Raw genomic sequence first — 20237 nt, 5'->3', positions numbered from 1 at the left:
TTTTCAGGGTAAGCAGATGCTGCTGAATCTTTGTTGGTTAGTCAGTTCATGAACGTTAGCCAGTACTGTGTAGCTTTGTATTTGTTTGTTGCTTACTGCAAATAGGCCTGGGAATTTGGTATTACACTCTGCCAATCCAGACCTAGCAGTAAGACTGGAGTCAGTCGTTTAGCTTGCTGGGGTTCTGTTACTACTCTGTGAACTTAGCAAGTTTGCGGCTGTATTCTAAGACTTGCCTGTCTAATCCTGTCTCACTGTGCTAGGTGTCAGGGGTCAGTTTAGTGGCAGTAAGCTAAAACCTGTGCACTGCAAGTGAGAATTTGGATTGTGGAGATTCTCCTTGTGTCTATCATTCCATCTCTGACCAAGGAGTATACTGCCACACCCGTTGGTAACCCTTTAGGGTTTTGCTGTTGCCCTTAGCAACAGCATTTCGGGTACTCTACGTATTAAAACACAACATCTTGCTTTTTCCATCTTAGCAGTTCTAATACAAGGGAGATACCCAGTTCCTTAGCCTCTGGGCTTCTCTGTTCACTTTGTGTGTATTTTGTTACCCTATCACCTTCTGTGTACGTTATGTCATATCCCCCAGTTTGTCTGTGAGTCCATCTGTTTTGCATAACAGTTCAAACACCAGTACATTCCTGCAGACACTGGAGTGCATAACAGTTCTGACACCAGTACTTTCCTGCTGGCACTGGTGTGCATAACAATGTCCAAGTAAGGTAGTTCTGTGCTATGTAATCAGATGCAACAATCAGGAGGTGAGTGATCTGAGGAGTAAGTGACTCACATTTGTTATTAGTTCTTCAGTTTTCTTTGTTTTGTTAGATTGGTGTGTTTCTGTTTTCCTTCTTTTTCACTTCGATTGAACGCTGATTGAACACTGCTGTTATGTGTCAATTTTATCACGCTTTGATAAAAATGCACGCTTAGATCAATAAATGCACAGCCAAATGGCTTTGCACAGCCTACACCATTGGACTTAAGTAGAAGACTATTACAAGTGAAACCAATAATTTAAATCTGTAACCACACCCCACCCCCTCAAATGCCAGGCAATAAATTACCTTAAAAACAACAACCAGGCATTCCACAAAGATTAAACTGAGTCTATATCATTCAAAACTTTAAAAAAGTACTTCAAAATCACATACTATGCAATAATGTTTCAATTTGCATTACCCAGCAGAATTAGCTTTGCATATATAGATATAGTGCAGCAGAATATATTGGTGGTTGTAGTCAATTGTAATTACCTGTAGGTGACAAGAAGAGAAGAAACGTCAATTCACAATCGATATCAGCTGAAGATAAATTAATGCTGATTGAACACTGCTGTTATGTGTCAATTTTATCACGCTTTGATTAAAATGCACGCTTAGATCAATAAATGCACAGCCAAACGGCTTTGCACAGCCTACACCATTGGACTTAAGTAGAAGACTATTACAAGTGAAACCAATAATTGAAATCTGTAACCACACCCCACCCCCTCAAATGCCAGGCAATAAATTACCGTAAAAACAACAACCAGGCATTCCACAAAGATTAAACTGGGTCTATATCATTCAAAACTTTAAAAAAGTACTTCAAAATCACATACTATGCAATAATGGGGTATATTTACTAAGATTCGTAATTTCCGAAAATAGGTCAAAGTTCAATCACGAATGACATCGACAGTGTAAAACTGCAACTTTTTGAATTGATTACGATGGATTTACTAAGCTGTCGTATTCGTATTTTTCTTTGCTTCCGATGTCGATGTCATTCGTTTTTTTTTACCTATTTTTACGGCAGTGATTAGCAAAACACTGCCGTTTTTTTTTACAATCAATCTCGGCCGGATCTGTGTGATCCGTGCTGGGGTTCTTATTTTTTTTTTTTTTAATTAAACAATGTAAAATCCCCAAAAAAAATGCGTGGGGTCCCCCCTCCTAAGCATAACCAGCCTCGGGCTCTTTGAGCCGATCCTGGTTGCAGAAATATGGGGAAAAAATTGACAGGGGTTCCCCCATATTTAAGCAACCAGCATCGGGCTCTGCGCCTGGTCCTGGTTCCAAAAATACGGGGGACAAAAAGAGTAGGGGTCCCCCGTATTTTTAAAACCAGCACCGGGCTCCACTAGCTGGACAGATAATGCCACAGCCGGGGGTCACTTTTATACAGCGCCCTGCGACCGTGGCATCAAAAATCCAACTAGTCACCCCTGGCCGGGGTACCCTGGGGGAGTGGGAACCCCTTCAATCAAGGGGCCCCCCCCCCCAGCCACCCAAGGGCCAGGGGTGAAGCCCGAGGCTGTCCCCCCCCATCCAATGGGCTGCGGATGGGAGGGCTGATAGCCTTTGTTGTAAAATAAAAGATATTGTTTTTAGTAGCAGTACTACAAGTCCCAGCAAGCCTCCCCCGCATGCTGGTACTTGGAGAACCACAAGTACCAGCATGCGGCGGAAAAACGGGCCCGCTGGTACCTGTAGTACTACCACTAAAAAAATACCCAAAAAAACACAAGACACACACACCGTGAAAGTATAATTTTATTATATACATACACACATACATACATACATACTTACCTTATGTTCCCACGCAGGTCGGTCCTCTTCTCCAGTAGAATCCAAGGGTACCTGTTGAATAAATTCTACTCACGAGATCCAGGGGTCCAGGCTCCTCGGCAAATCCAGGGATAATCCACGTACTTGAATAAAACAAAAAAACGGTTGCCCGACCACGAACTGAAAGGTGACCCATGTTTGCACATGGGTCACCTTTCCACGATTGCCAGAAACCCACTTTGCCTTCTGGCTAAGTGGGTTTCTTCAGCCAATCAGGGAGTGCCACGTTGTAGCACTCTCCTGATCAGCTGTGTGCTCCTGTCCTCACTGACAGGCAGCACGCGGCAGTGTTACAATGTAGCGCCTATGCGCTACATTGTAACCAATGATGGGAACTTTCTGCTCAGCGGTGACGTCACTTTAGGTCAACCGCAGGGCAGAAAGTTCCCATCATTGGTTACAATGTAGCGCATAGGCGCTACATTGTAACACTGCCGTGTTCCGCCTGTCAGTGAGGACAGCAGCACACAGCTGATCAGGAGAGTGCTACAACGTGGCACTCCCTGATTGGCTGAAGAAACCCACTTAGCCAGAAGTCAAAGTGGGTTTCTGGCATTCGTGGGAAGGTGACCCATGTGCAAACATGGGTCACCTTTCAGTTCGTGGTCGGGCAACCGTTTTTTTGTTTTATTCAAGTACGTGGATTATCCCTGGATTTGCCGAGGAGCCTGGACCCCGGGATCTGGTGAGTAGAATTTCTTCAACAGGTACCCCTTGGATTCTACTGGAGAAGAGGACCGACCTGCGTGGGAACATAAGGTAAGTATGTATGTATGTATGTGTGTATGTATATAATAAAATTATACTTTCACGGTGTGTGTGTCTTGTGTTTTTTTGGGTATTTTTTTAGTGGTAGTACTACAGGTACCAGCGGGCCCGTTTTTCCGCCGCATGCTGGTACTTGTGGTTCTCCAAGTACCAGCATGCGGGGGAGGCTTGCTGGGACTTGTAGTACTGCTACTAAAAACAATATCTTTTATTTTACAACAAAGGCTATCAGCCCTCCCATCCGCAGCCCATTGGATGGGGGGGGGACAGCCTCGGGCTTCACCCCTGGCCCTTGGGTGGCTGGGGGGGGGGGGACCCCTTGATTGAAGGGGTTCCCACTCCCCCAGGGTACCCCGGCCAGGGGTGACTAGTTGGATTTTTGATGCCACGGCCGCAGGGCGCTGTATAAAAGTGACCCCCGGCTGTGGCATTATCTGTCCAGCTAGTGGAGCCCGGTGCTGGTTTTAAAAATACGGGGGACCCCTACTCTTTTTGTCCCCCGTATTTTTGGGACCAGGACCAGGCGCAGAGCCCGATGCTGGTTGCTTAAATATGGGGGAACCCCTGTCATTTTTTTTCCCATATTTCTGCAACCAGGATCGGCTCAAAGAGCCCGAGGCTGGTTATGCTTAGGAGGGGGGACCCCACGCAATTTTTTTTGGCAAAAAAAAGCACTTTCCAACCCCTTCCCACTGATATACATGCACGGATCTCATGGATCCCTGCATGCATCTCAAATCACGAATAAAAAAAGCAGGTCTGTTTTTTTTTAGGACTTTTTTACGAATTGTAATTTTTCACGGCAGTGTTTTGGGTTTTTTTGCTTTGCACTTCTTAGTAAATGACCGAGATTCATACTTAAACAGGCGTAATTTGACCGATGGTGTATTCATTCGTAATTTTTTACCTGAACTAGAAAAAAATTACGAATGCCCTCATCACTGCCGTGATTAGTGTTTAGTAAATGACCGAGATTGACCGAGATGACACTTTGATGAAAAAACGGCATCTCGGTCAAAATCGGGAGCTTAGTAAATATACCCCAATGTTTCAATTTGCATAACCCAGCAGAATTAGCTTTGCATATATAGATATAGTGCAGCATAATATATTGGTGGTTGTAGTCAATTGTAATTACCTGTAGGTGACAAGAAGAGAAGAAACGTCAATTCACAATCAATATCAGCTGAAGATAAATTAACGCTGATTGAACGCTGCTGTTATGTGTCAATTTTATCACGCTTTGATAAAAATGCACGCTTAGATCAATAAATGCACAGCCAAACGGCTTTGCACAGCCTACACCATTGGACTTAAGTAGAAGACTATTACAAGTGAAACCAATAATTGAAATCTGTAACCACACCCCACCCCCTCAAATGCCAGGCAATAAATTACCTTAAAAACAACAACCAGGCATTCCACAAAGATTAAACTGGGTCTATATCATTCAAAACTTTAAAAAAGTACTTCAAAATCACATACTATGCAATAATGTTTCAATTTGCATTACCCAGCAGAATTAGCTTTGCATATATAGATATAGTGCAGCAGAATATATTGGTGGTTGTAGTCAATTGTAATTACTCAGCAGAATTAGCTTTGCATATATAGATATAGTGCAGCAGAATATATTGGTGGTTGTAGTCAATTGTAATTACCCAGCAGAATTAGCTTTGCAAATATAGATATAGTGCAGCAGAATATATTGGTGGTTGTAGTCAGTTGTAATTACCCAGCAGAATTAGCTTTGCATATATATAGTGCAGCAGAATATATTGGTGGTTGTAGTCAATTGTAATTACCCAGCAGCAGCTCTACTGCACTCAACATCACCAGTGCTCACAATATATATAATGCTATATACTATGCCATAGTGGTGCTTACTATATAACACCTCCTACTGCGTTCCCCCTGGCAATGAGCATGACACCCAGAGAGTGAAACCCCTGGCAATGAGCATGACACCCAGCACGTGAAACTCTTGGCATTGAGCAGTTTTTGTAAAAGTAATTAGAAGCTTTACTGTAGGGCATAGTGTATCACAGATATTGTGGTGAGTGACATAATATGTTCCAAAGGGCATTAATGTGTGGGGCTTAACATGGTGGAAATTACTGTACTTTTTTCCCTGTGGTGGCCGAGGTCTGTTGGTGCAGGGTCAAGAACTGGGGTGTAAGGTAGTCTTTGCCTGCAAGGCTACGCCCATTTTATGGAGACCATACCCATTTTTGCGAGGTCACGCCCCCCCATGCCGTCCGGAGCGCTCACGCAAATATAGTTTTTTTTATATATATATATATATATATGGGGGAGGGGCACAATTTTTAATGCCAATGGTGGCGGGGGGCACGCATTTGAAGCCAAATTGTTTAGAAACACCCCTGCAAGAAAATATCTGCAAATCCAATGTTACCATAAGTGTGGCATATACCTGCGCTTGCTCGCGGGGTGAGAACATCTCCCTAATTGAATTCAGCGATATGAATAGAGGATGTGCAGCAGCCACAGAAAGGGTTAATCTCTGCAGCTTGTCACTAAATTACATTGTTGCAATTTTAGCTGGGAGCTGCAATAATTACTCTAATACATAACACAGCCAACACTTCTATATTCACACAATATACTGCATGGTGAATATAGAAGTGGTGCTTACTAAACAGCACCTCCTACTGCATTCCACATCACCGCTGGTCACACTCATATCAGGCCCATAATGCTGTATACTATGCCATAGTGGTGCTTACTATATAACACCAGGTGCTGTGCAGTGGTCAAAACACACTAACTGGTCCCATGCTGTTGTTGAACTAAAGGCCTATACACACGATGAGATTCGGTCTATGCTAATAGGTTTAAAAAGGTTACATAAAAGCTACTTTATGTATTTATTCATTAAAGTTTTTAAGTTGTATTTTACAACCATACAATGATATGATATATAATGTATCGTATAATCATTACATAATGTTGATGGCATTGAATTGTCTCTGCCTTGACTAGTGGCAGCAGCTTCAGCACTAGGTGGAAGTGGATCTTGATCTTTCCCTATTTTACCCTCCACCTTTTTGTTCTCCATTTTTTAATGTGTGGAATTATATGCCAGTAATATATCTGGAATTAGACGGTGGTAATGTCTGGAATTAGATACCACTAGATAGATACCAGATATCACTGCATACCCTCCAACATTTTACACACAAAAATCGGTACAAATTAGAAAAAGGGGCGTGGTCACGGGTAAAAGGGGCGTGGCCACGCCCCTTTTCCTATACTTTCAATGGAAGTTTGGAGAGCCAAAAATAGGTACAGACCATGAAAAAAAGGTACTGTACCTATTAAAAAGGTACAGTTGGAGGGTATGTCACTGTGACTGGAATGATGACATATGCACAGTGACAGGACACTACCACAGCACCCTACAGCAGCCATATGCGGCACAAGACACTGGAGTATTAGTAATGTACTGTAGTATACTGAGCACCACAAGACAATGAGCAGTGATACGGAGCACTGATGAGATTACTAGAACTGACACTGAGCAGCCAGATGCAGCACTGGACTATTAGTAATGTTCTGTAGTATACTGAGCACCACAATGCAGCACAAAACAATGAGCAGTGATACTGAGCACTGATGAGGATACTAGAACTGACACTGAGCAGCAAGATGCAGCACTGGACTATTAGTAATGTACTCTAGTATACTGAGCACCACAATGCAGCACAAGACAATGAGCAGTGATACTGAGCACTGATGAGGATACTACTGAGAACTGACACTGAGCAGGAGAGACACACTACAATTTCATATTGCGCCTCTTTTTTTATTTATCTTTGCATCATGTGCTGTTTGGGGCTATTTTTTTAAGTGCCATCCTGTCTGACACTGCAGTGCCACTCCTAGATGGGCCAGGTGTTTGTGCTACCCACTTGGGTCGCTTAGCTTAGTCATCCAGGGACCTTGGTGCAAATTTTAGGACTAAAAATAATATTGGGAGGTGTGAGGTGTTCAGAATAGACTGGAAAGGAGTAGAAAATATGGTTATTGAGCTTAATACTATAGGATCAAAATTACCCCCAAATTCTATGATTTTAGCTGTTTGAGGTTTTAAAAAAAAATCACCCGAATCCAAAACCCGAAAGGGTGGTTTTGCCAAAACGCGTCCGTATCTAAAACACAACTGCGGATCCGAAACCAAAAGCAAAACATGAAACACGAAAAATGCCCGCTGCACATCTCTAGTTAGGGGAGAAGCATGTAGCCTTGTAGACTATGCACAGCTATATCTAGAAAAATATACGATCTAATCTTTAACCAACCAATGCAAGAAAGTATTTAATGTGAAAATACGAAACACTAGACTAATTGGAGGTGCGCCCTAAAGCAAATTACAATGTTAGGATTAGGGGGTTCGGAAAGACCTCTAGTGTATACACTACTATATACATTTTAAGATAGGAAGGTACAAATTACATATTCACATTGCATCTATGGGCTGGATTCAAATGTCCCTTTCCTCCCTCAATCGTGCCCGTCAGCAGCTATTCTAATGTTGCTGCCAACGGGTGCGACATGTTTATTTCAGCTCGCTACCCCCAGGGGAAACAAGCTGAAATGTGTGCAAAGAGACCCATTTGGGCAACCAAACGGTGTCTTTTCACGATCGCGCCCATTACTTTATTCAGGTTTAGGTGCTTTGTGCACCTAAACCAGAGTGTAATGGGCGCAATAATTGAGGGCATTTGAATTTCCCTTATATGTGTGTGTGTGTGATATACACACAGACACACATACTGTATTTCTTTATATAATGGAGACCTCAGTTTCTATTCATTCATGTCCTGCCCCCTACTCTGTCAGACCCCTTCCCCTCTACTTTTCTGACCCCAAACGCCACTCATTCTTGTTGAGTGCTGGTGGGCCCATTCAGAATTTTGCTATGGGGCCCACAAAGGTCTAGTTACGCCACTGGGCAGGGTTATAGAGGAGGCGGTGCAAGGCATCCTGGGAACAGTCAAAGCTTTAGCCTGTTGGTGCCTTGGATCAACATCCAACTCTACACCCCGATGTTAGTGTAGTGCCTTTTGGGGTTAAGGTTTTACAGAAAGTTACAGGTTTTTTTAATTTAGTAAAATATGCCCCATTTTAAAGATAGGGCATTTAAATTTGTTGCACCTGTGCAGTACATAGCAGCCTGCAGGGCATGTACAGTGGCTTCATTTGGGTGCACATACATTGCCGGCTCCTGGTCGCAAACTGAAATTATTGTGTGTAAGTGGAATTAGCGGTGTTTATGTCATACAGGGGGGTGGGGGAGGTTTGTGGTTGGCGGGGGGCACGCTGTGCGATTATTATCCTGCATCTATACATACATGCGCTAACACCTGGACATACACTGATGTACCCACACCTAATATCCATACATACACGCCCTGACACCTGGACATACACCAACATTCCCACACCTGCATCTATACATACACATGCTGACACCTGGACATACACCAACATACAAGCACCTGCATCTATATATACACGCGCTGACAAATGGACATACACCGACGTACCCACACTTGCATCTATACATACATGCACTGACATCTGGACATACAAGCACCTGCATCTATACATACACGCGCTGACACCTGAACCTACACTGACGTTCCCACACCTGCATCTATACATACACATTCTGACACCTGGACATACACAGACGTACCCACACCTGCATCTATACATACACGCGTTGACACCTGGACGTACACTGACGTACACACACCTACATCTATATATGCATGGATGCAAATGTGGGTACGTCTGTATACGTCCAGTTGTTAGCATGTGTATGTATAGATGTTAGGTGTGGGTACATCAGTGTATGTCCAGGTGTCAGCACATGTATGTATAGATTCACATGTGGGTACGTTGGTGTACGTTTAGGGGTCAGCGTGTTTATGTATAGATGTTGGTGTGTGTATGTCAGTGTACGTACAGATATAGGTGTATGTATGTATGTATGTATGTATGTATGTATGTATGTATATGTATAGAGGAAGGTGTGATACATACATATAACACATACATGATAGATACATACATATATCACACACACGATAGATAGATAGATAGATAGATAGATAGATAGATAGATAGAACACATACATACAAGATACATACATACATACATACATACATACATACATGATAGATACATATATACACACACACATACGATAGATAGATAGATAGATAGATAGATAGATAGATAGATAGATAGATAGATAGATAGATAGATTAGATAGATAGATATCACAAACATATATGATTCATACATATATCACACACACATACATGATACATACATGAGAAAGACCTGGGATGGTGATGAGGCCCGGGCCCCCTGCTGATGTTGCGTTGAGGAAGGCAGTGTTCCAGGGCGGATGCCAGTCGGGGAGAGCGCCGCGCAGCCCGGGAAAAATACTGCTGAGGAGCTACATCTGGATGAGCCCCAGGGAGGGAGAGTGTCACATGCCCCATACTTCGCGGCACACTCTGCAGGCCTGCACATGGGAAGGGAGGTCTCTGGCCACACATACTCACCCTGCTGCTGAAGCCCCGCTGCTGTCCTCATCAGCGCTCTCCAGCGGGGAGCGGGGCCAGGATGAACCTCAACCTGTGAGAACTATCTTCATGATCAAGAGATCTCATATGCAAGATAAGTATGTGTTGGGAAAGGGCTGGGGAGGGCGGCTGCTCGGGCACACCCTCGTCAAGTTAAGGAGATTTAACTGAGGAAGCACAAGGGAACTCTCGTCTGGGGACAACAACTGCAGGGAGACCACATCTTTTCAGATGAACATGGGAGGGCGGAAGGCTGCCGAATACTGAAGCACCCTCAGACATTAAACCATATGCAACAACTATTGCAAGCATTCCTGGGGGAAGGTCTGCAGCAGACGGATTTGCATTCGGTGATGTCATCCAAGCAGTGGGCCAAAGTTGGCTGGAACCCTCATCTGTATATGAAAAGAGAAAAGGGGCATGCGGGGCATGGCGGTCTTTTGCGGCGCTTGGATAACCCCAAGTTTGCATTAAACACCCCCACCCTCCTTCGGTGTGGGGCTCATGTTGGCCATGCCCAAGCCCCTGAAGCATTCAAGCTGATTTCTTGCAGCAGCTGGGCACTGTAACAGCTTCAGAGCTGCTCTACAAGACAAGTAAAGGGGTGTGGGCCCTGCAGCACCACCGGTAGTTTGCATACACACATATATAGGACAGCATCTCTTATATGCCCCAGGGTCAATAAAATAGTATCCTTGTCTAGGCTATCCATCCCCTCAGATAAGGCATTTGTCCATGCCGCTACAGCACTACACACCCAGGTCGACGCAATTGCCGGTCTGAGTAAGGTACCTGAATGTGTATAAATGGACTTCAGGGTAATCTCCTGTTTGCGGTCAGCACACTCTTTGAGGGTAGCCGTATCCTGGGACGGGAGGGCTACCTTCTTGGATAAGCGTGTTAATGCTTTGTCCACCCTAGGGGAGGATTCCCATCGTAACCTATCCGTTGATGGGAAAGGATACGCCATAAGAATCCTTTTGGAAATCTGCAGTCTTTTATCTGGAGATTTCCAAGCTTTTTTACATAACTCGTTCAGCTCGTGTGAGGGGGGAAAGGTTACCTCAGGCTTCTTTCCCTTGTACATATGTACCCTCTTGTCAGCGACAGGGGGTTACTCTGTGATGTGCAAAACATCTTTTATTGCCATAATCATAAATCGAATGGATTTTGCCAATTTTGGCTGTAACTTTGCATCATCGTAATCGACACTGGAGTCAGAATCCGTGTCGGTATCTGTGTCAACAAACTGGGATAGTGGGCGCTTATGAGACCCTGACAGTCCCTGCAACATAGGATCAGGCATGGGTTGAGACCCTGACTGTCCCAAAGCTTCTGCCTTGTCTAATCTTTTGTGCAATGAGTTTACACTAGCATTTAAAACATTCCACATATCCATCCAATCAGCTGTCGGCGGAGACACCACATTCATTTGCTCCCGCTCCTCTCTAATATAGCCTTCTTCCTCAGACATGTCGACACACGTGTACCGACACACCACACACACAGGGAATGCTTTTTCTGAAGACAGTTTCCCCACAAGGCCCTTTGGAGAGACAGAGAGGGAGTATGCCAGCACACACCCCAGCGCTATATAACCCAGGAATAAAACAGTAACTTAATGTTTGCCCAGTAGTGCTGCTGTATGTAATTTGCGAATTATGTGCCCCCCCCCCTCTTTTCAACCCTCTTGTCTAACGTGGTATAAGCAGGGTAGAGTCCGGGGAGCTTCCTCTCAGCGGTGCTGTGGAGAAAAAATGGCGCTGGTGAGTGCTGAGGGAGAAGCCCCGCCCACTCGGAGGCGGGCTTCTGTCCCGCTTAAACTGTAAAATTGGTGGGGGCTCATACATATATACAGTGCCCAGCTGTATATATGTTATATTTTTGCGAAAGAGGTTTATATTGCTGCCCGGGGCGCCCCCCCTGCGCCCTGCACCCTTACAGTGACCGGAGTATGTGAGGTGTATGGGAGCAAAGGCACACAGCTGCAGTGCTGTGCGTTACCTCAGTGAAGATCATGAAGTCTTCTGCCGCCTCTGAAGTCTTCTTTTCTTCTCATACTCACCCGGCTTCTATCTTCCGGCTCTGCGAGGGGGACGGAGGCGCGGCTCTGGGACGGACGGCGAGGGTGAGATCCTGCGTACCAATCCCTTTGGAGCTAATGGTGTCCAGTAGCCTAAGAAGCAGGACCTTGCAACTCAGAGAGTAGGGCTGCTTCTCTCCCCTCAGTCCCTCGATGAGGGAGTCTGTTGCCAGCAGTGCTCCCTGAAAATTAAAAACCTAACAAAATACTTTCTGTCAGAAAGCTCAGGAGAGCTCCTGAAAAGCACCCAGTCTCCACTGGGCACAGTATCAAACTGAGGTCTGGAGGAGGGGCATAGAGGGAGGAGCCAGTGCACACCCAGAACTAAAGTCTTTCTTAAAGTGCCCATGTCTCCTGCGGAGCCCGTCTATCCCCATGGTCCTTACGGAGTCCCCAGCATCCTCTATGACTTTAGAGAAAATAGGATTTTAATACCTACTGGTAAATCCTTTTCTCTTAGTCCGTAGAGGATGCTGGGCACCCGTCCCAGTGCGTACTGTGTCTGCAGTTATTAAATGGCCCTTAACTCCAGAACATTTATGTGGAGACAACTTTCCTGACTTGACCATCTTCCTTGGATGTTTTCCCCCTGTGTGACTGCTCCCCAGCCTCGGAGGATTGCATCCGTGGTCCCTAGGATCCCGTCCTGGATCCCAAACCATCACCCCTCTAGGTGGTGAGAACTGTGCAGCCACCAATGGAGTGAGATTCTGGTCTTGGAAGACAGGATTATCCTCCGGTGCATGTGTAGGTGGGATCCGGACCACTTGTCCAACAGGTCCCACTGGAACACTCTGGCATGGAGCCTGCCAAACTGAATGGCCTCGTAGGCCGCAACCATCTTCCCCAGCAACCGAATGCATTGATGGATTAACACTCTTGCTGGTTTCAGAATTTGTTTGACCAGACTCTGGATCTCCAGAGCCATTCCACTAGAAGAAAACCTCTTCTGTGTCCAGTATCACTCCCAAAAACAACAACCGCGTCATTAGGACCAACTGCGATTTTGGCAAGTTTAGGAGCCAACCATGTTGTTAAAGAACTGTCAGGGAGAGTAGATGTTTTGCACCAACTGGTACCGGGATCTCGCCTTTATCAGGAGATCATCCAAGTACGGGATAATTGTGACTCCTTGCTTGCGAAGGAGAACCATCATTTCCGCCATCACCCTGGTGAAAATCCTCGGAGCCGTGGACAGACCAAACGGCAACGTCTGAAATTGGTAATGACAATCCTGAATTGCAAACCTCAGGTAGCTTGATGCAGTGGCTAAATGGGAACATGTAAGTAGGCATCCTTTATGTCTACCAAAACCATGAAATCTCCTTTATCCCCCGGACTGGAGATCACTACCCTGAGAGATTCCATCTTGAAATTGAATTTCTTTAGGTAGAAATTAAGGGATTTCAGATTTAAGATTGGTCTGACTGAGCCGTCCGGCTTCGGGACCACGAAGAGGCTTGAATAAAAACCTTCTCCCTGCTGACTAAGGCTGATTTGAACAATCGGTGAGGGGGAACTTCTTGAAACCCCAGTTTGTACCCTTGGGACACTATTTGTAAAACCCACGAGTCCAGGTCCGAATGAATCCAGAACTGACTGAAGAGTTTTAGACGTGCCCCCCAGTGGCGGAACTAGCGAGCAGTGGGCCCATGTGCGACAAAATGGCTTGGGCCCCCCCCCCATCCCATCCCATCCAAGTCCACCCCCTCACCCCTGGAGAGGATCTGGTGAGGGGGGCCTGCTCAGGGAAGTGGATACCTAGCAACAGTGCCGTAACTAGACATTTTAGCAGTGTGTGCAAGAAACGGCATTGGAGCCCCACCCCTGCATGCAAAACAGGGGCAGTGCGCGCCGTAGGCTCGCGCAAAAAAACATAGTGGCGTGGCTTCGTGGTTAAGCGGTGTGGCCACAAAATAATACCAATTCATAACACGGTGCACAGTAGTCTCCATTATTCAAATTACGCCGCACAGTAGCACCACTACACCAGGTAGAGACCCTTTTACACCTTACGGCGGACAGATTCCTCTTTTTACACATTACAGCAGACAGCGTCCTCTTTTTACACATTACAGCAGACAGCGTCCCCTTTTTACACAATACGGCAGACAGCATCCCCCTATTTTACACAACGGCAGACAGCGTGCCCTTGTTACACATAGCGGCAGACAGCGTACATTTTTTTCACATAACGGCAGACAGCCTGCCCTTGTTAAACATAGCGGCAGACAGCGTACACTTTTTACACATAACGGCAGACAGCCTGCCCTTGTTAAACATAGCGGCAGACAGCGTACACTTTTTTCACATAACAGCAGTCAGCCTGCCCTTGTTACACATAATGGCAGACATCGTACACTTTTTACACATTACAGCAGACAGCTTGCCCTTGTTACACATTACAGCAGACAGCTTGCCCTTGTTACACATTATGGCAGACAGCGTGCCCTTGTTACACATTACGGCAGACAGCATCCCCCTTGTTACACATTACGGCAGGCAGATTCCCCCTTGTTACACATTGCGGCAAGCAGATTCCCCCTTTTTACACATTGCGGCAAGCAGATTCCCTCTTTTTACACATTGCGGCAGGCAGATTCCCCCTTTTTACACACTGCGGCAGGCAGTCCCCCTTTTTACACATAGCTGTAGGCAGATTCCCCCTTTTTACACATAGCGGCAGGCAGATTCCCCCTTTTTACACATTGCGGCAGGCAGTCCCCCTTTTTACACATAGCTGCAGGCAGATTCCCCCTTTTAACACATAGCTGCAGGCAGATTCCCCCCTTTTACACATAGCTGCAGGCAGATTCCCCCTTTTTGCACATAGCGGCAGGCAGATTCCCCCTTTTTACACATAGCGGCAGGCAGATTCCCCCTTTTTACACATAGCGGCAGGCAGATTCCCCCTTTTTACACATAGCGGCAGGCAGTCCCAAGAAAGAAAGAAAGAAAGAAAGAAAGAAAGAAAGAAAGAAAGAAAGAAAGAAAGAAAGAAAGAAAGAAAGAAAGAAAGAAAGAAAGAAAGAAAGAAAGAAAGAAAGAAGAATTATACTTACACTCTCTGCTGGCTCAGGCTCCTCGTGCAGCTTGACGATTCCCGGGCAGTAGAGAAGGATGAGGAGGGAGGTGGAGGAGGGAGCCGCAGCAGCGCTGTGTTATTGGTGGAGGCGCTGCTGCTGCTGCCCCTCTGCTTCACTATAGGCTGTTCTCGGAAGACAGCCTATAGTGAAGCAGAGGGGCAGCAGCGCCTCCACCAGTAACAAAGCGCTGCTGCGGCTCCTTCACCTCCCTCCTCCTACTCCTCCCCCCCGTGCCGCTGCTCCTCTCATCTCCAAGCGACCCTCCTCCCTCTTCGTGTGTTACAGAGGCGGCAGCGTGTCTGGTGCTGCGGCTGCTGCCCGTAGTGCCCTGGCCTGATCTGTTCGTTACGACGGGCGGGCGGCGGGAGTCGCAGGACGCAGACCCGACGGGAGCGCTGGTGTGCGGCTGCGGCATGATACAATGAGTCATTGTGACTCATTGTAATGCCGGCGGCTGTGGGCCCTTGAGTGCGGCGGGGCCCCAGTGCAATGCACTGCCTGCCCTGCCAGTAGTTCCGCCCCTGGTGCCCCCCACTGGTGTGGGCTCCTGCAAGAGAGCCCCAGCGTCATGCAGTGGATTTGGCAGAAGCAGAGGACTCTGCTCCTGCGATCTTGAAGAGGCTTCTTGGAGTCAGCATCAGCATTCCCTTGGTGAATCCACAATGCCCTCCTATCCGAGACTGCCATGAAATTGGCCCGTGAGCACTTGTGCCCGGTGTAGGATTTTTAAATATGTGTAGTTTACTGTATGCAAGGGTTTAAAACCTTTTAGGAACTGAGATCTAAGGTGTATTACATGTAGTTTAAAAAAAACAAAAAAGGTTTATTTTATGGCAGTAGTTTCCAAACTGGGGTTCTTGCACTGGTAGCATAGTTTGGTGGTCCAGGACCAATTAAAATTATTTATACTTTATTAAATTGCCAAAACCATTCCCTCACAACATAACTGAACCTGAGGATGACATGCTATAAACACAATTTACTTAATTTTATATTTTTTTCTGAATTTCTCAATAAAAAAAACTTTGGCCTAGGGGTGCCGTGAAACAAATTTTGATACTATTTATTTATATAGTGCTCTTTCTCCAACAGGACTCAAGGCGCTTGAGATATGGCTTCTGGAACTGAACACAGGATTCTAAATGTGGCTGTACCAAGGACCTATACAGTGGCATTACAGGTTGAGTATCCCTTATCCAAAATGCTTGGGACCAGAGGAATTTTGGATATCGGATTTTTCTGTATTTTGGAATAATTGCATACCATAACGAGATATTATGGTGATGGGACCTAAATCTAAGCACAGAATGCATTTATGTTTCATATATACCATATACACACAGCCTGAAGGTCATTTTAGCCAATATTTTTTATAACTTTGTGCATTAAACAAAGTGTGTGTACATTCACAGAATTCATTTATGTGTCATATACACCTTATACACACAGTCTGAAGTTCATTTAATACAATATTTTTAATAACTTTGAGTATTAAACAAAGTTTGTGTACACTGAGCCATCAAAAAACAAAGGTTTCACTATCTCAGTCTCACTCAAAAAAGTCCGTATTTCGGAATATTCCGTATTTCGGAATATTTGGATATGGGATACTCAACCTGTATTACTTTTTTCTGCTACTGGTTCTTTACCTATGCAAACAAGCATCTGACTTGCCTTTCCTATTGCTTTGTTACATTGCTCACCTGAAATAGTAATACTTAGATAGCTTTCCTCTTGCCATTATAATGCCCTTAATATTATAGTTAGCCTTTGTATTTTTGAGACGTGTATGATTTTGCATTTTTTGGCATTAAATGTTGCCATGTTCTTGACCATTCCTCTAGTCCAGGGGCGGAACTGCCAGAGACAACGGAGTCAGTTGCCGCCGGGCTCCAGCCCTAACGGGGCTTCCTCCATTGCCCTCCGGCTGTTACGTGCCCTTCCTATTAAATAGACAAAGGCGCTACCAGCAGGGTCTCGCAGTTTGTACATTCCATGCCGTAACACCCTTCTTTCCACCTTTTTAAAGACCCAGCCCAGCAGCCTCGCCGCTGCCACCACAGCTAGCTGCAGCACTGCCAGACCTGCCAAGCCCAGACTGAAGCAAGCCTGGGCTGCCCATCAGCCTGCTTCCAAAACGGACAAGCCTGCCACATGACGGTGCAGGCCTCCCTCTGGGGGATCCCAGGGTGGGGGGCCCGACTTCTAGGTTTGGCATAATTCTAAGCTAGAGAATTCTGTTTGGAGCTCACCTTGTACTTTGTGAAGAAATAATCAGCATTGTGGCTGAGCAGATACATGTAGTGTGTGGCTGCAAACTGCATGGATCTGCTGCGTTGTACTGCTGATACTTTTTTTTTCAAAGTACCAATAGCTTCATATAATGTTCACAATTTTTATGCAGGATCAAATAGCTCAATAGGTAGGGTGTTTGATTAGAATTCAACAGGTTATAGGTTTGAATCCTGGGTATGGTAGTTTGAGATGTGTTATTTAATAAAGTATGTTGTTCTGACTGCCGGCATCCTATCACCTGGGATATCATACTAAATAAATGGAGTTGATCAATTTTTTTTATTTTATTTTTTAAACTAGGGACAATTTCCAGATACTTTTCTTTATAACTGAGATTGCCCCCTGGAACTTCACATCAGTTGACAACTATGCATGAGTGGGCAGTGCTTGCTCTGGATCTGCCCACCCATTTATGTGCCGTCATAAAAGAAAGCACAACTGACAGTTATCCTGGGCGTACACTACACAATTATCTGTCAGGCTATCTATCCAGTCTGGATGGATGGAATGAAAATCTGGTAATGTATCGGAGCAAATGTCAATTAACCATTTGCTCCCAAACACTAGAAAAGTGGTCAAAAATGGTCATTACACAAATTGGTTAAACCCAAAATTTAACCAATTTGTTTAGGGGACCATTTTTGTCCATTTTCTAGTGTTTGAGAGTAAATCGTTGATGGTCATTTGCTCACATAGATAACCGGATTTCTATTCCAACCAGCCAGTGTTGGAGATATGGTCTGCCAGATTACATAATGCATACCAGAGCCATAACTAGACTTTTTGGTGCCCTGTGACAGATAATTATATGCGCCCCCCCTCCCCATTTTTGCAATATGGACAAAAGGCGCATGCCTTGTGGGGAAGGGACATAACAAGATTGGTCTCAGAGAAAGCACATGAGATATGAAGATATATCTAGTATACTTGACACTCAATGGTTTGTGGTATTGCCGGGGTGCCCTCCTTAAATGCATATACAGTCACACATGGCGTGTTTGTGCAAATGGCATATCAGCAGTCAGCACTAACTGGTGACATGCCATTTGTACAAGTAAGCCATGTGTGACTAATATATAAACATACTTTATTAAATAACACCTCAAACTATCATACCCAGGATTCAAACCTATAACCTGTTGAATTCTAATCAAATACCCTACCCATTGAGCTACTTGATCCTGCATCTATTCTAACCTCCAAAAACAGATTCAGTTGCATTTTCCAGCGTGTTTTGTTTGCGCCTTTGCAAATGTCTTACATCGACAAACTTATTTAGTACTATTTTGCAAATAGGGTTACATTGTCGCAACATTGTGTTCCCTAATTGCTTGATTTTTTTAAATGCAACAATTGATAAAGACACCTGATAATTGCTCTGTGGAGTCTTATTTTGTGTCTACTTCTTATCTACATTTAATTCCCTACCTCTAATCAATGCATTTTTAAATGCTGGGGGCTGCCAGGACGTGAGGCCTACCTAGACTTTAGATCTGAATTTGAATGTACTTGTGAACTAACTTAATTTCCTACTTCTAAATTCATTCCTAAATTCACTACTTACATTAATCCTGTAGTTGGGCATTTTGAGCCTTCAATTGTGGGCATTGTTTTGTGTCCAGACCAGCAGCTGGTGGTGTGCATTTGCTGGAAAGGCATCGAAGACCTCCGATATGCTGCATCTCCTGATGTGTGTCTCCCTCAAGTGGCTGTCAGCAAATGCATGCTAGACACCCCATTCCAAGCTGATTGTGACATCACGGAACATGCATCATAGAACAGGCATGCTAGAATATGGGTCTTCAACCTGCGACCCTCCAGCTGCTGTGGAACTACATATACCAGCATGCCCTGCCTCAGTTTTAGCATACCTTAATAGCAAAACTGTGGCAGGGCATGCTGGGATGTGTAGTTTCACAGCAGCTGGAGGGCCACAGGATGAAGACCCATGTGCTAGAGCCAAGCCGCAGGTATATTGAATGCTAGCAAGCTGAATGTTTAAATCATTTTTGTTCCGCAGCATTCCAATGCGGAAGATTCCATGGAACCAGAGATTATTCCATTGAGAAGGACATGCTGCCTGGATGACTGCACTGTGCAAATTAAATCACGGAGCCAGTTGGCTTGTGGGTGGCTCTGGTGACTGGGTGGTTGGGTGGGCGGTGTGTCGGAGGTGGAGCACATGCAAATGAATGTGTATCATCCAGCTAGTGAGAGTGAAAACTCATGCAGGAGTGTGCCTGCTTGTCAGTGGGTTATGCACCTTGCCAGGCGTCAAATCTACATGGAGCAGCTGGAGGGGACAAGAGCAGGTTTGCAAAATATAGATAGAAGAGCATATATGCTGGCGCATTCTCCATGATTGTGTCAGCTTATGTTTTGGTGCACTGCACTTTCCTTCACTAAGTTTTAGCCATTTTGGTTAAACGCAAGTGTAGTTGCTTCTCGCCCTTTTGGCTGTGATCTTGTATCGTGGTTGAAGAGTCTGCTGGAGGGATTGTTTTCTTCATTGGCGAGAGACTGAAGATATTCCAGGATGGAAGGCTTGGGAACACTATCCGTTTTTCAGTTGTGGAAGAGTTGAAAGACCGGATTGGACTACATTCTATAGTAAAGGATATCTTTGTATTTATTAATCCTCCCTTTATATGTGTCTGTCTTTCAATAAAGCTTCGGGCTTGTGATTCCTTCACCCTCTTACACTCCACACCCATAGCCTTATTAACTGTTGTATTATTGTATTGTTTAAATGTATAGTGC

This window comes from Pseudophryne corroboree, chromosome 8, assembly GCF_028390025.1.
Source record: "Pseudophryne corroboree isolate aPseCor3 chromosome 8, aPseCor3.hap2, whole genome shotgun sequence".
Taxonomy (NCBI): domain Eukaryota; kingdom Metazoa; phylum Chordata; class Amphibia; order Anura; family Myobatrachidae; genus Pseudophryne; species Pseudophryne corroboree.
Note: the sequence above shows the minus strand (reverse complement) of the source record.